Consider the following 12,332-nt stretch of genomic DNA (forward strand, 5'->3'; position numbering starts at 1 on the left):
GGTTTTAGTTTCTTAAATAGTTGCAGGAAATTTAGTGAACATGATTAATAATTAAGTTTCTCCTTTGTGTGTATAGGAGTTGATTTCTAGTGAGTCGTGATTCACACAGTGGCCCCCGTACTTAGGTATTCCAGTTAGGTACAAGACTAGGGTGACCACCCATCTCTTGAGGACTTTATGAAGTGTATTGAATGCGAATCATGTGAACTTATGTGTTTGAACACTAGTAGAAAAAAAAGTCATTTGCAACCCACCATTCGCAACACGCGTGATAAGTGATAGTTGCGAAATGTCTCGAGTCAATGCGGGTCAAAAAATTTATGAGACTTTAGCAACTTCTATGGATTCTAAACGCTGCGAATTAACGGCTAAAAATGAAATAAAAAATTATCGCAGCGCACAGGAAGAGTGGAAGTTGTGAATAATCCTTTTCTACCCCTCGTCTCTCGAACTCTCCGCCCTTCCCGCATTCCCCCCTCAAACCCCCTCTCTCTTTCTCACTCTCTCTCTCTCATTCCATCAGATGTACACTTCGTTAAGGTTGGAATTCTTCGTTTTCATCGGCGTTCGTAGGAAAGTCTTCGTTACTATCAGGGTTGAGCGAAATTCGGTGCCGATTTACGCTCTCACCAAAAATTCCAGAAATTAGGTCATCGATTGGTGTTTTCCCACTAGATTTTGGATCATTAAGGTTGGATGTACTCGTTATTATCAAGTATTTTGTGGTTTATTTTATCATCAGTTCTGTAATTTTTGGTATCCTCACGAGTGATCGCACAGCAACGAACGAGAAGCAGCCACGCGCAAACGCAGCAAGCCAAGCCATGCTTGCGCGCAGCATTGCTCGCTGGCTTCGTAGCGCAGCAGCATGCTTGGCGAGGCAGCGCTCGCTGCGGGCGAGGCATCCCTCGCTGCCCGCGCACTGCTTCGTCTCGCGTGTGTGCCCTGCCTCTCGCCCATCCGCCCATGCCCATAGCAGCACTCGACGCAAGCCAGGGCCACTGCCTTATGCTCGCGTGCCACTCTTCTTGATCGCTGCATTCGTACCGCATGGGCGACGAGCTCCTTTGCTCGTCGTCGCATGCCCGCACTATACAACACCCCTTAAGGGTAACACGTAGAGTCCATTGCTTTGTGCGTGCAAAATTCATGAGCGAATTATATAAAAATTAAAACTTTTTAATTCAAATTTATAGAAAATTAATAAATCATATTAATTTCATAAATTTAGGGCGAAAAATTGAAAATTTATTATTCAATTAATTTCCGATTATCATGTATTCAAATCTAGGTCATAAAAATTTAAAATTTATCAAATTTCACAACTTTATGGTGGTTTTAATCATGGATACCTAATTAAATTGTCAATTAATTATGAAAAACAAATCAAATTCTAAATTATTCGAATTTCAACAAATTAATTACAATTACAAATTAGGTTGTATAATTAACAAGCTTAGGCATTTAAATTTTTAAACATATACAGTAGGTCAATCAAAAATTCAAGATTTACCAACAAGAATCGCAAATATTTAATTTAACATCTTAAAAATTACAAATTTTGCGTTCGAAAAACTAAAACCTCCGAAAAGTCATAGTTAGGCTTCGAAATTGGGAGTTCTGGGTTCGGCATGAAATCCCTGATTTTAGTAAAAAATTTAAAACGCCGTTTACATGCGAAAACACTATAAAATTATACGATTCCGACCATTATATTATTGACTAAACTGCCGAAAATTCTGCGAACATATAATTAAATAATTGCACGAATTTGCAATTAATTACAAAAAACGAAATTAATCACCCCTTTAATTCATTGCAAATTTATAAAATTTAACCATGTTAACTAATTATTATGGAATTAATTAGAGGCTCTTGATACCACTGTTAGGTTATGATACATATAAATCATATATATTTCATGCAGAAAAACCATAAAGTCGGGAATCCAAATTAATTGCCACATAACAATTAGCATAATTTAGGATGCATACTCTTTGTACGTGCCCTCCCTAGATGCTCCTGAACCGAACAAGAACAAGTTTAGGACTCCAAATGTCCTCGCTCCGTAGATAGTCCACAGCACGTTCGGATCCGCCTTAGATTTAATTAACTAGAATTGCACCTAAGGGATTTTGTTTTATTCGAATATTTGAGGCAATATTAACGTTAGTTTTAATCCTTAAAACTATGTGAATACTTCAAATTATGTGTTCATAAATTTGTGAATGCCATCACATATTTATAGAGTAGGAATAATGGAATTAGAAGTCTACTAGGATTCAAGTATTCTAAGTCTATTAGGATTAGAGTTTACTTAAAACTAGTAACTTAGGAAATTAATGTTTTAATATAATCCTAATCTCATAAGGATTTGATGCATGCAAAAAGTCCAACACGCACACGAGCACGGCCCACAAGCGAGCAGGCCATGCCCGCGCGCGCGAGAAGCCCATCGCAGGCTCGCAGCCCACACGAGGTCGTTGCCCCTTGCTCACAGCCCGCGTGCTGCTTCGCAGCCAAAGGGCGCGCTGGGCCTGGCCTTGCGCTGGGCCTTGCGTGCTTTTGGCTGCTGTGTTGCTCATGCCTTGCGCGATGGGCTTGCTAGGCGTGGGCCTGGCTTCGTGCTGGGCCTTCGTCTAGCAAGCTCGTCCGATGCTTATTTCGTACGACGCGCTTCCGATTAATTTTCCGATTTCGGAATTCATTTCCGATTCGAACAATATTTAATATTTCCGATTCCAGAATTAATTTCCGTTTCGAACAAATATTTAATATTTCCGATTCCGGAATTATTTTCCGATTCCGATAATATTTCCGATTCTGACAATATTTCCTTTTCCAGCAATATTTCCGATTCCGGCAATATTTCCATTTCCGATAATATTTTTCGATACGTAACATATTTCCGTTTCCGGCAACATCTACGACTTGGATAATATTTATATTTCCGATACGATCCATATTTCCGTTTTCGGCAATAATATCGTTTCCGGAGTATCCATAATTTGCCTTTGACGATTTCAGCTCCCACTGGAACCGAGATCCGTCGATTCCGAATATCCACAGATGGAGTATTTAATTCACTTAAATACTTGATCCGTTCACGTACTATTTGTGTGACCCTACGGGTTCAGTCAAGAGTAAGTTGTGGATTAATATTATTAATTCCACTTGAACTGAAGCGGCCTCTAGCTAGGCATACAGTTCCTTTGATCTCACTGAATTATTAACTTGTATAATTAACACTGAACCGCATTTATTAGACTTGGCATTAAATGCATACTTGGACCAAGAGCATTATTTCCTTCAATGCCAAGTTTCGGTAGGCGTGGAAATGGTCACACACTTTGGTCGGGAACCGTATAGAGAGACACCATTTCGTTGCCCCCGGGGCTAGCCCGAATGTAGAACACATCCGTTTGGGCAAGGTAGAAATTCGTTGTGCACAAATATGGTTTTCGAAAAATGCATGAAATGCCTAGAAATTGAAATTTGAAATCACACTTGAATATTGTATTTGAAAAGCTCGCTTTTTGACATTCGTTCTCAAGGTTTGGGAGCGTCCTTCAAAATACAGAAATAGACTGACTCCCACTTGAAAACTTGAGCAACATGGGAAACAAGCCACTGTGAGCCACTATGCTAGATGCATGCAGTGGCGTTTGGCGCAGGGGCCTGCGCCTGGCGCCAGTGCTGGCATGCAGAACTTAAGCAGATCAGTTGCTTGATGCTCAAAGTCTGCTCGTATTTTCGAAGTTGAAATCAGGAACTCCCTAGTGGAGTCTCCAAAATTGTAGGCGGGTATTTTTCGTGCTTGCCTTTTTTTCCCATTCCTACGAGGCGGTGTTAGGACCTTTATATTTTTGTACTTTGAAGGAGTCGCCACCAAACATTGTTTAGGGTCTCGTTTGGAAAGACCAAAAAGATGAATCTATTAGGATAAGGCTTTGAATCTTCGAAACGGATGGGTGAGATCCGGGCAAGGGAACGAGATGCTTATTCCGCGAGCTTTAGAAATAATTCAAGTGCGTGACACAACATTTTCGAAAATACCCTAGTTTAGACTATGTGGGTTTGAATTTAGGACAAATAGAATTTCTACTTTGTATTGTGGCCACTTTGCTTTAAAGTTAATTTAAGGGAACCTAAGATCGGTTTGTCCAAGAAATTATCTTTGTTAAGCGTGGTGTAACCTTGTATTTTGTTGAATTTAGCATGTGAGGTGATGAAAGCGATAAGCAAGTAAAGCAACGTCACAATTGAAAATATGTGCGGAATTAGTAAAATACAAGACCCCCTAGAAATGGACTAGGAAGTAGAACCACATTGCCTAGAAGGACTAGGCAAGTAAAGTTGCATAATTGAAAGTGCGGAATTGAAATTGCGTAAATGAAAGGTGCGGAATTGAAAGGTGCGGAATTGAAAGGTGCATAATTGAAATTGCGGAATTGAAATTGCAATATTGAAATTGAACTTAAGCACATGAGATCCGAACGCCAAACGACTACTTAAAAATAAATGCATGAAATGTCTTGAATCTCAAAGATCGGACCTTTTAATGTTGAAAAGGCTTAATATTTGATGTGCTCTTACTTTGAAATAAACCTAGTTTAGGGAAGTGATTATGAACAACCCTAAACATTATTGAATCTTGAAACTTGAACTTGAAATTTGAAAAGTGGAGTCTTGAATCTCAAAGACTAAACCTTTAAACATTAGAAAGGTATCATCTTTGATTACTCCATATTTTGAAGATGATTCTAGTTCAAGGAGGTGATTACAAACAACCATGAACATCATTGAATCTTGAAAGTTTGCATTTTGTGTCACATAAAGTTTGGATTTTGAAAGAAATGTATGATTGTTGTAAGTGACATTTTTAAGATTAAAAATGCCAACTTACAAATCATTTTTGAAAGAGAAAAATCAAAGAAACATGATTGATTATGATGGGATTCAGAATTACCTATTTAGGTTTAGGCAAGAATTCCTTTTAGAGCTCCCAATTGCTTAGAACTTGAAATATTCTATGAGATTTTGAAGGTTTTTTGGATTTTGATTTGATTGGCAATTTTTGTATTACGGATTTGTGTTTCGATTTTTCCTCCCCATAATGCTCAGAATTAGGGGTTTTTATAGGAGGATTTGCTGCTAAACGCCAACCAACGCCAGCGCAGCACGCAGCTGGCAGCGCCCAGCACTGGTGACGTGGCGAAGAAGCCGCCAAAACAAGGACGCGGGCTCCGTCCTTTCTTTGTCTTGTATTGGTGTACCTTTGTACTATTTGTAGGAAGTTGGCACGTAGTGATTTCTTGGGGATTAAGGCTTGGTTTGCGTCTAAAAACAAGTCGTTTCGGGATTTTAAATTTCGGTTTTACAGGACGAGGCCCGGCTTGCTCAGTTTTGTGGGTCGGCGCCCGAATTTGGATTGCTTATTGTCATTTTGACTGGAAAAGGCCTTGTAAAACCAATGGGATAGTCCACTGGGTCAGATTGTACTTCGAATTTGAAATGGATTTTTGGAAATTGTATTTTGTACCGAGTTCCGGAATGGGAACGACCTCGGGGATTGGATTTGGGCTCTTGGATTTTGGACATGTTCTTAGCAATTGGGATTTCCGCACGGAGTTGCTCCAACCGCCTAATAAGGATAATGGTATCCTCATCATCCCAGTGGGGAGACACGATTTAGGAGTCTACAACTACATAGTAAGGATGACTTATCGCAAGAGGGTTAGAGTCAAAATTGAAACATATGCTACTGGATCAGCATCAAATTCGCTACCATCACGTACCTCATCTTTGAGTGAAGATGCATCACAGCCAACCAAAAAGCATGCTACTCAATCACAACCATCTGAGGTTCCTAAGTCTGTTAGATTTGGACCATTCTCTCCACCAGGTACCACTACATCGATGGTTGCACCTCCATGCCCGAGTACTGCAAAAAGCGCACAGCAAGCTATATAGAAAACACCACCTACTATATCAACATCAAATTCACTCGAGGCATCAACTGAAAATAAAATTCCACCTAAGATTACTTCCAAGATTTCAATTCAACCTAGTATCCCTCCTTCAAAACCAATGAAATACCCTTCTCCTTCCTCCGGTCAGAACACACCTAATATTCAATCTAGTATCCCACCTTCAAAACCACCGAAATACCCTTCTCCTTCCTCCTGTCAGAACACACCTAATATTCAACCTAGTATCCCACCTTCAAAACCACTGAAATACCCTGCAGAAGGTGTTCAAGAACCAAAAGGGAAATCAAAAAAATCGAAGTCCTTACGGAATTATCCAGAATGGCGTGATTATGTAGATTTTGATGACAAGGAAGAGGTTATGACCATCGGTAAGTTCGATTTTTAACCATTAGATATAGTTGCCCTTGTCCTTATATCTTAAAGTTTAATCAAAGCATCTCATGATAATCCTTTTAGAATTAGCAGCCTAGCTTTCCTTTTCATATGTGTATTATGTAATGCAATATTCAAGGATAAGTTGCATCGAAAAACGACCATCCTTTTTCATGTCGATCATGGAGTAATGCTTTTAGAAGTTAATAATAGTCCATATTAAATTATACGTAGTATGAAAGAATGAATCAAGATTATGAATTTTGATTTTTAAATAAAATGAACAAAAGAAAAAAGAAACACAAGGGCAAAAAAGAAAACAATTTAAATTCATATAAAACATACTCCGTATATATGTGGTAAGCATTAAAAATCCTCCTTACTTGATTAGTTGATTCTCTTGTTGTTTGCTAATTATTGAAGTGCTCCCATATGCAAGATCCAAATTAAAATATTAAAAATACAAACACTGAGTAAAACATAAAATTTAACTAACAAAGAAGAAATAGGTTGTACCTTGTACATCAGATTAGATAAACCACTTGAGGAAAGTGTTGGTCGCAAGAACTCGATCAGACATTAATGTTCATAAAAAGTAACAATGAGTTATGTAAGAAAATGATACTCTAAAAACGGTTTTAAGGAAGGATTTGAGGGAAGAGTAGAATTGAATCACTTGCCTCTATATATGTCCATATGCACAAACACAAACAGGCTTGGAACTATAAGTCAAAAGTTCAAACACTACAAATCATGCCAAACTATATGTGTGTCAAGATTAAGAGCATATAGATGGAACTTGTTTCTCTATTAGGAGTATTTAGTATCTGTCGTGCTTTTGTCAATATGCAAAGATGCCAGAAAGTATTTTAGCTATTCAGGATGATGCACAGTATCCAACAGGTTTAGTTGTCTAATAAACATAAATAAGGTAGCAACGTAACACCAGAATTTTATTTAGCAGATGATGAGCGACATTTATGTCGCTCTTAGCTTAGAATTTTAGTTCATTTTATTAGCATGTTATTATTATTTTTTCTTAGTTTTATCAGTTTTAATTCGTTTATTGCATTTTTGCATTTATCGTAACATTTTCTCGTCTTGCGTATATTTTAGTCGTTTTGCTCTAAATATGCCTTTTGTGTGCATTCTCATTGCGTAAGAGTCATTTTGAGTTTTAACGTGTTAATAGTGTGTTAATATGCTTGTCGACGAGTTATATGTTTTACGATTTGTAAAAATGTTAAACGAACTAATATTTTGATTTTCGATTTTAATAATGTGCTCTACGATTTATTTGTGCAGCGACGAAGCGAGCTATGGGCATTTGAGTGCACAGCATCTATGTCACAACCTAGCCACATCACACGAGCATCATAGCAGTCTTGCCACAGCAACACGCAATACAAGAAGTACACGAGCTGAAAAGTGCAGCAACAGCAACGCAATTACAGGAGCTGCACTTAGTTTTGTTGCAGCCACAACACTAGAGCTACCTCACTTGAAGTGCCTTGATAAAGGCCTTGCAGCAAGAAGAATAGCAGCATCACAGTGCAGGCAGCCACTGCAGATCAGCACGCAAACAGCCCAGGCAGAACAGCAGCCAAGCAGTGCAGCAGAATAGCGCAGAACAAGCAGACTGCAGTGTTGTGCGATCGAACATCTTGCTGTGCGATCGAACAGGCTGTGTACGGGCGAGTTACAGGCTGGTGTGCAGGCGAGTTTACAAACAAAAAGCCCCAATTTTGGTAAACGGCCGCACACGATTTCAGATTCGACCGCACAGCTCTTATGCTACCAAATACAGCTGCGCGAAGATGCTTTAAAAACCAGAAAAATCGCAGCATTGTTTCATTAAGTTCTCATTACGTAATTTCATTTTAGATTTTCATATTTTAGGATTAGCTTAGAATTCTAGAGAGAGAATTAGATTAGGGCTTAGATTAGTGATTAGGATTAAGATTCTTAGCTTCAAATTCTTCAATTCTTAGTGGATTCAAACTTTAAATTTCAGATTTCTTTTCTCTTTCATTGGAGTTTTGTTCTTCAATTTTGTTCTTCAAGTTTGATGCAATTTCTACAATTCAAGGTATAATTCTACTTTTCTTTTTGATTTGTTCTTTAATTGCTTCATTAATTTCGTTTATGCTTTGATTTCATGCTTGAATTCTAGAATTAGTTTCATATTTTGAATTTTCTTGAATTTTCCCCCAATTTTGATATTTGAATTTTCTGAATTTCGTTGTTTCAATTAGTTTCATGATTAGTATTAATTTTAGTTTAATGTTGATGGTAATCATGCTAATTGAGTAGTTTTAGTCTAGAGGTTAGGGATAAATCCTTGGGATTGAATTCGGGAAATTTTGGGGAAATTCATGATTGATGTTGTGATGAAATGTGATTTGGTGATAGGATATCCATGACTAATTGAGTAGTAGTTGCAAATACTAGTTGATTGGATTTGATTGGATTGCATAGTCTAGGTTTGGAAAGACATTGTGAGCCTATTTTATGTAAGTGAATAGTAGTTCCTATTATATGCAAGTTGTCTAGTTTAGGATTAGGCGAAAGCTCTTCCATAGATTAGATGCTTCGCGTTCTCCATCCGAGAGGTGGCGAGCACGTCATTCGATTCTATTCCCCTATACACCATGTCGTTGCATAATTATGATTGTTTTGACCTCGTTCTTCCTTTGATTCAATTTCCATTGCCGATTCCTGAAATCTCTAGAATCTCTTTATTTGTTTACATTTCTCTCTTTTCTTGCTTTCATTAGATTAATTCAAAAACTCAATTTCCATCCGAACTAGCTTTTGAACGCATTAGATTGAAACGTCAAACATATTCATTCTCTTGAGACGATCCCTATGCTTGCCGCTATAGTCCATATGGCCTGTTAGTTAGTGGTTTATAAATTTTGTTTGTTCGGGTGATTTTCTTTTCAACGACGGAAAAACACCCTATCAAAATGGCGCCGTTGCCGGGGAATGGCATCATTGTTTGATTTTTCTTTCTAGTTCTCTAGTCTAGTTCATTTTATCTTTTTCTTTTAGTTTTCAAATAAAATCAAAAAAATGTCAAGAGTGTTCTATATTCCTCAAGTTGCTCATGAACCATTTTATATGTATTATAATAGAGTTTATGCGGAGCTTGAACATCGTCGCATCCATGGAACTCTTAATGGTTTAAAGGGATGGGACGTTAGGAATTGCATATATTATGGAGTGAATATGGAAACATTTGAGATTCTTCAATCCAATTGTAATGGAGAGCTTCAACACATGCATTGGAAAGATGTCATGTCTTTCTTTACGTGGTTTGCTAGAGTTCAATATTTTGACTCTCGTGCTTATTCTCGTGATATTTCGCATCCTTGCATGAATGTCAATGATTTCCCTCATGTTTCTAATGTTAATGTTCTTGAGCTTGATGACAACCATTCTCCCCATGTTGATTCTCAAAACTCCTTGCATTGTGAATTTTCAAAATCTTGTCCGTGTCGCAATTATATTGATGATGATGATTATGATTATGATTCATGTTATGCTAAGGACGATAATCAATCTAGTGATGAGAATGATGTTGAAAATGGTGAGGTATTGAACTTAGAGGTTGTTCCTCTTTCTCCCACCTCCCCTCCCTTGAGCGAAAGTGACTCTCACCCCATTGATGATTGCCCATTGAGTATTGAGAATGACTTGGTTCATTTGGGATGTGATAGTTCTAGTGAGGATGTCATTGAGTGTGAAGCACCTCATCTGGTGGTTTTGGATGATTCCGAGATTTGTAATGAAGTTGATGATGTGAATTTGGTTGAAAAATCCCTTGTTGAGATTTCTTGTGCTCCTTGTGATGTGAGTGAAGTTGTTTGTGAAACTTGTGTTCCCACTCCCTTCCCTCATACCCCTTTCCAAATCAAGAAACTCGAGATTTATCCTTCCTTTCCCATCTCACTTCCTTATTTTCTCCGAACCCCACCACTTGAGGATCTCCCACCCTCCATTCATTCCCCTATGCCATGTTTCAACAATATTGAGGAAATTGGCTCTCTTGCCACCCAAAAAGAGTTCATTGAGGAGCATGAGGCTTCTCTTTTCCCTTTTTCTCTTTCTACTTTTGATTTTTCTTCTTATTTTCTTACTTTTCCTTTTGATTTTTCTTACTCTTGGCACCCCACACCTTGTAGGTATAGAGTTGCATTCTACTTTGTGCTTGCTTCTCTTTTGACTCTTGCCTACTTGTTACTATTGGAGATGTTTTCCATTGCATATGACAAACTATTGCGATCGTTGTCGGGGTACTTACTAGAGGTAAAAGTTGTCAAGCTAATGACGTAAAAGAGCGCTTCTCGGGAGGCAACCCGTGGGTGTTGGCCATTTGGCCCATGTATACTAATTTTTCTTGATTTTTGAATTTTTTTGTGCCTCAAGCTTTCTTGATGTGGAAATCTTTGCATCCATCTTTTCCATGTCCGGCTATTCTTATTGGTGAGTTCGTTCGTTATTACGGTTCTTTGCGGGACTTGCTCCCATGACATTTCCGGTAATATCATTCTAACTCTCTTGCATTCTTTGGGGTCGGGTATCATTTATGCGGGGCATTGGTTGGATGGGTAGCTGTGCCCCTCCTAGTTTCGTTTTAGGCCTTGAGGACATGGGCTAATTCAAGCTTGGGGGGAGATTCTATTGTTTGCTACTTTGATCTCCATGTGATGGATTGCTTGATTTTGTGAATATTTTGGATTTTGTACATATTTCTTTATTAGTTTCATTGATTTTCTTTATTTTTCTTTTTTCTTTCTTCTTCATTTTCTTTTCCTTATCCCCTTTTTCATTTCTTTTCTTTCTTTTTCCTTTTCGATCTTTGTCAAGGCAAGTTTTTCTAGGTTTCTTAGGCATTATTCTTGATTTGGGAAAATAAAGTTGGAACTTATAGGCTAGAATGCTTTTATTCCTAATTGGTAGATTTTCGCACGATTTTCAATGTCTTGGGTCGAATCTAGGATTTAGGTGTTAAGAAAGTCGGTTAGAACTTTGGGTAGCATGAGTCTTGAACCCTTGGTTTGTGGTAAGACGGTGTCGATCTCTCTAGTGACTTGAAACCGGAGAGAGTGGTATTTTCTCCCATGTGAGGATCATGATCATACTAGACCAAACACATTGTATACATATATTGAGTGGCATGGATCCTTGGCATTGACTTTCTTATCTCCCGAATTTGACTATTTCCTTCCCAAGACCGCGACCGAACTACTTTAGGGGACGATAGAGGTATTTCTTTCGGTGACTATTTTTCTTTTTAGTTTAGGACTTTATTTTCTATTTTTTCTCATATATTTTTGTTTGCATTTGCCCCCTTGCTAGCCATTTGAGTCTTTCCCCTTCATTTCTTATAAGCACATTACAAGCCTATTAGCCTTTGTTTTATTTTCACCCTTAGAAGTGATAATGAAGCTTTAAGTTATGATGCTTAATGGTTTTGAATGATTATGCAAAGTTGAGGAATGATTGATATTGGTATGAATGGCAAAGTTTGGGAATTATGTTGTATATAGTGAATAAATAAGCAAAAGCAAAAAGAGAAAGGAAAGTTTTGTAAAAGCAAAAAATAGAGAAAAACAAGGCATTGAGAAAAGTTTCAATTGAAACATAAAAAAAGAGAAAATCAAATCAAGAAAAGTTCAAAAAAAGAGTTTTAGTTTAGTTTTGTTGTTGAATAAGCTTGGGGGTACCCCAAATAAGTGGTATGAATTTGTTTTGGTTCGATTTGCTTGAGTTGAATTCATTCATTGCGCTTCACTTTAGGTATGAGCACCAATTACCAAATTTGTTCCACACCTTACCCCTAGCCTACGTTACACCCTAAAAAGTCCTCTTGACCCTTTTGAGTTGAGTCATTGTCGGTGGAGGGAGGATTTGGTAAAGTTTATGGAATGGGATTGGTGTGCTAAGATGTCGAGTAACCTT

This window comes from Spinacia oleracea, chromosome 6 (assembly GCF_020520425.1).
Source record: "Spinacia oleracea cultivar Varoflay chromosome 6, BTI_SOV_V1, whole genome shotgun sequence".
Classification (NCBI taxonomy): domain Eukaryota; kingdom Viridiplantae; phylum Streptophyta; class Magnoliopsida; order Caryophyllales; family Amaranthaceae; genus Spinacia; species Spinacia oleracea.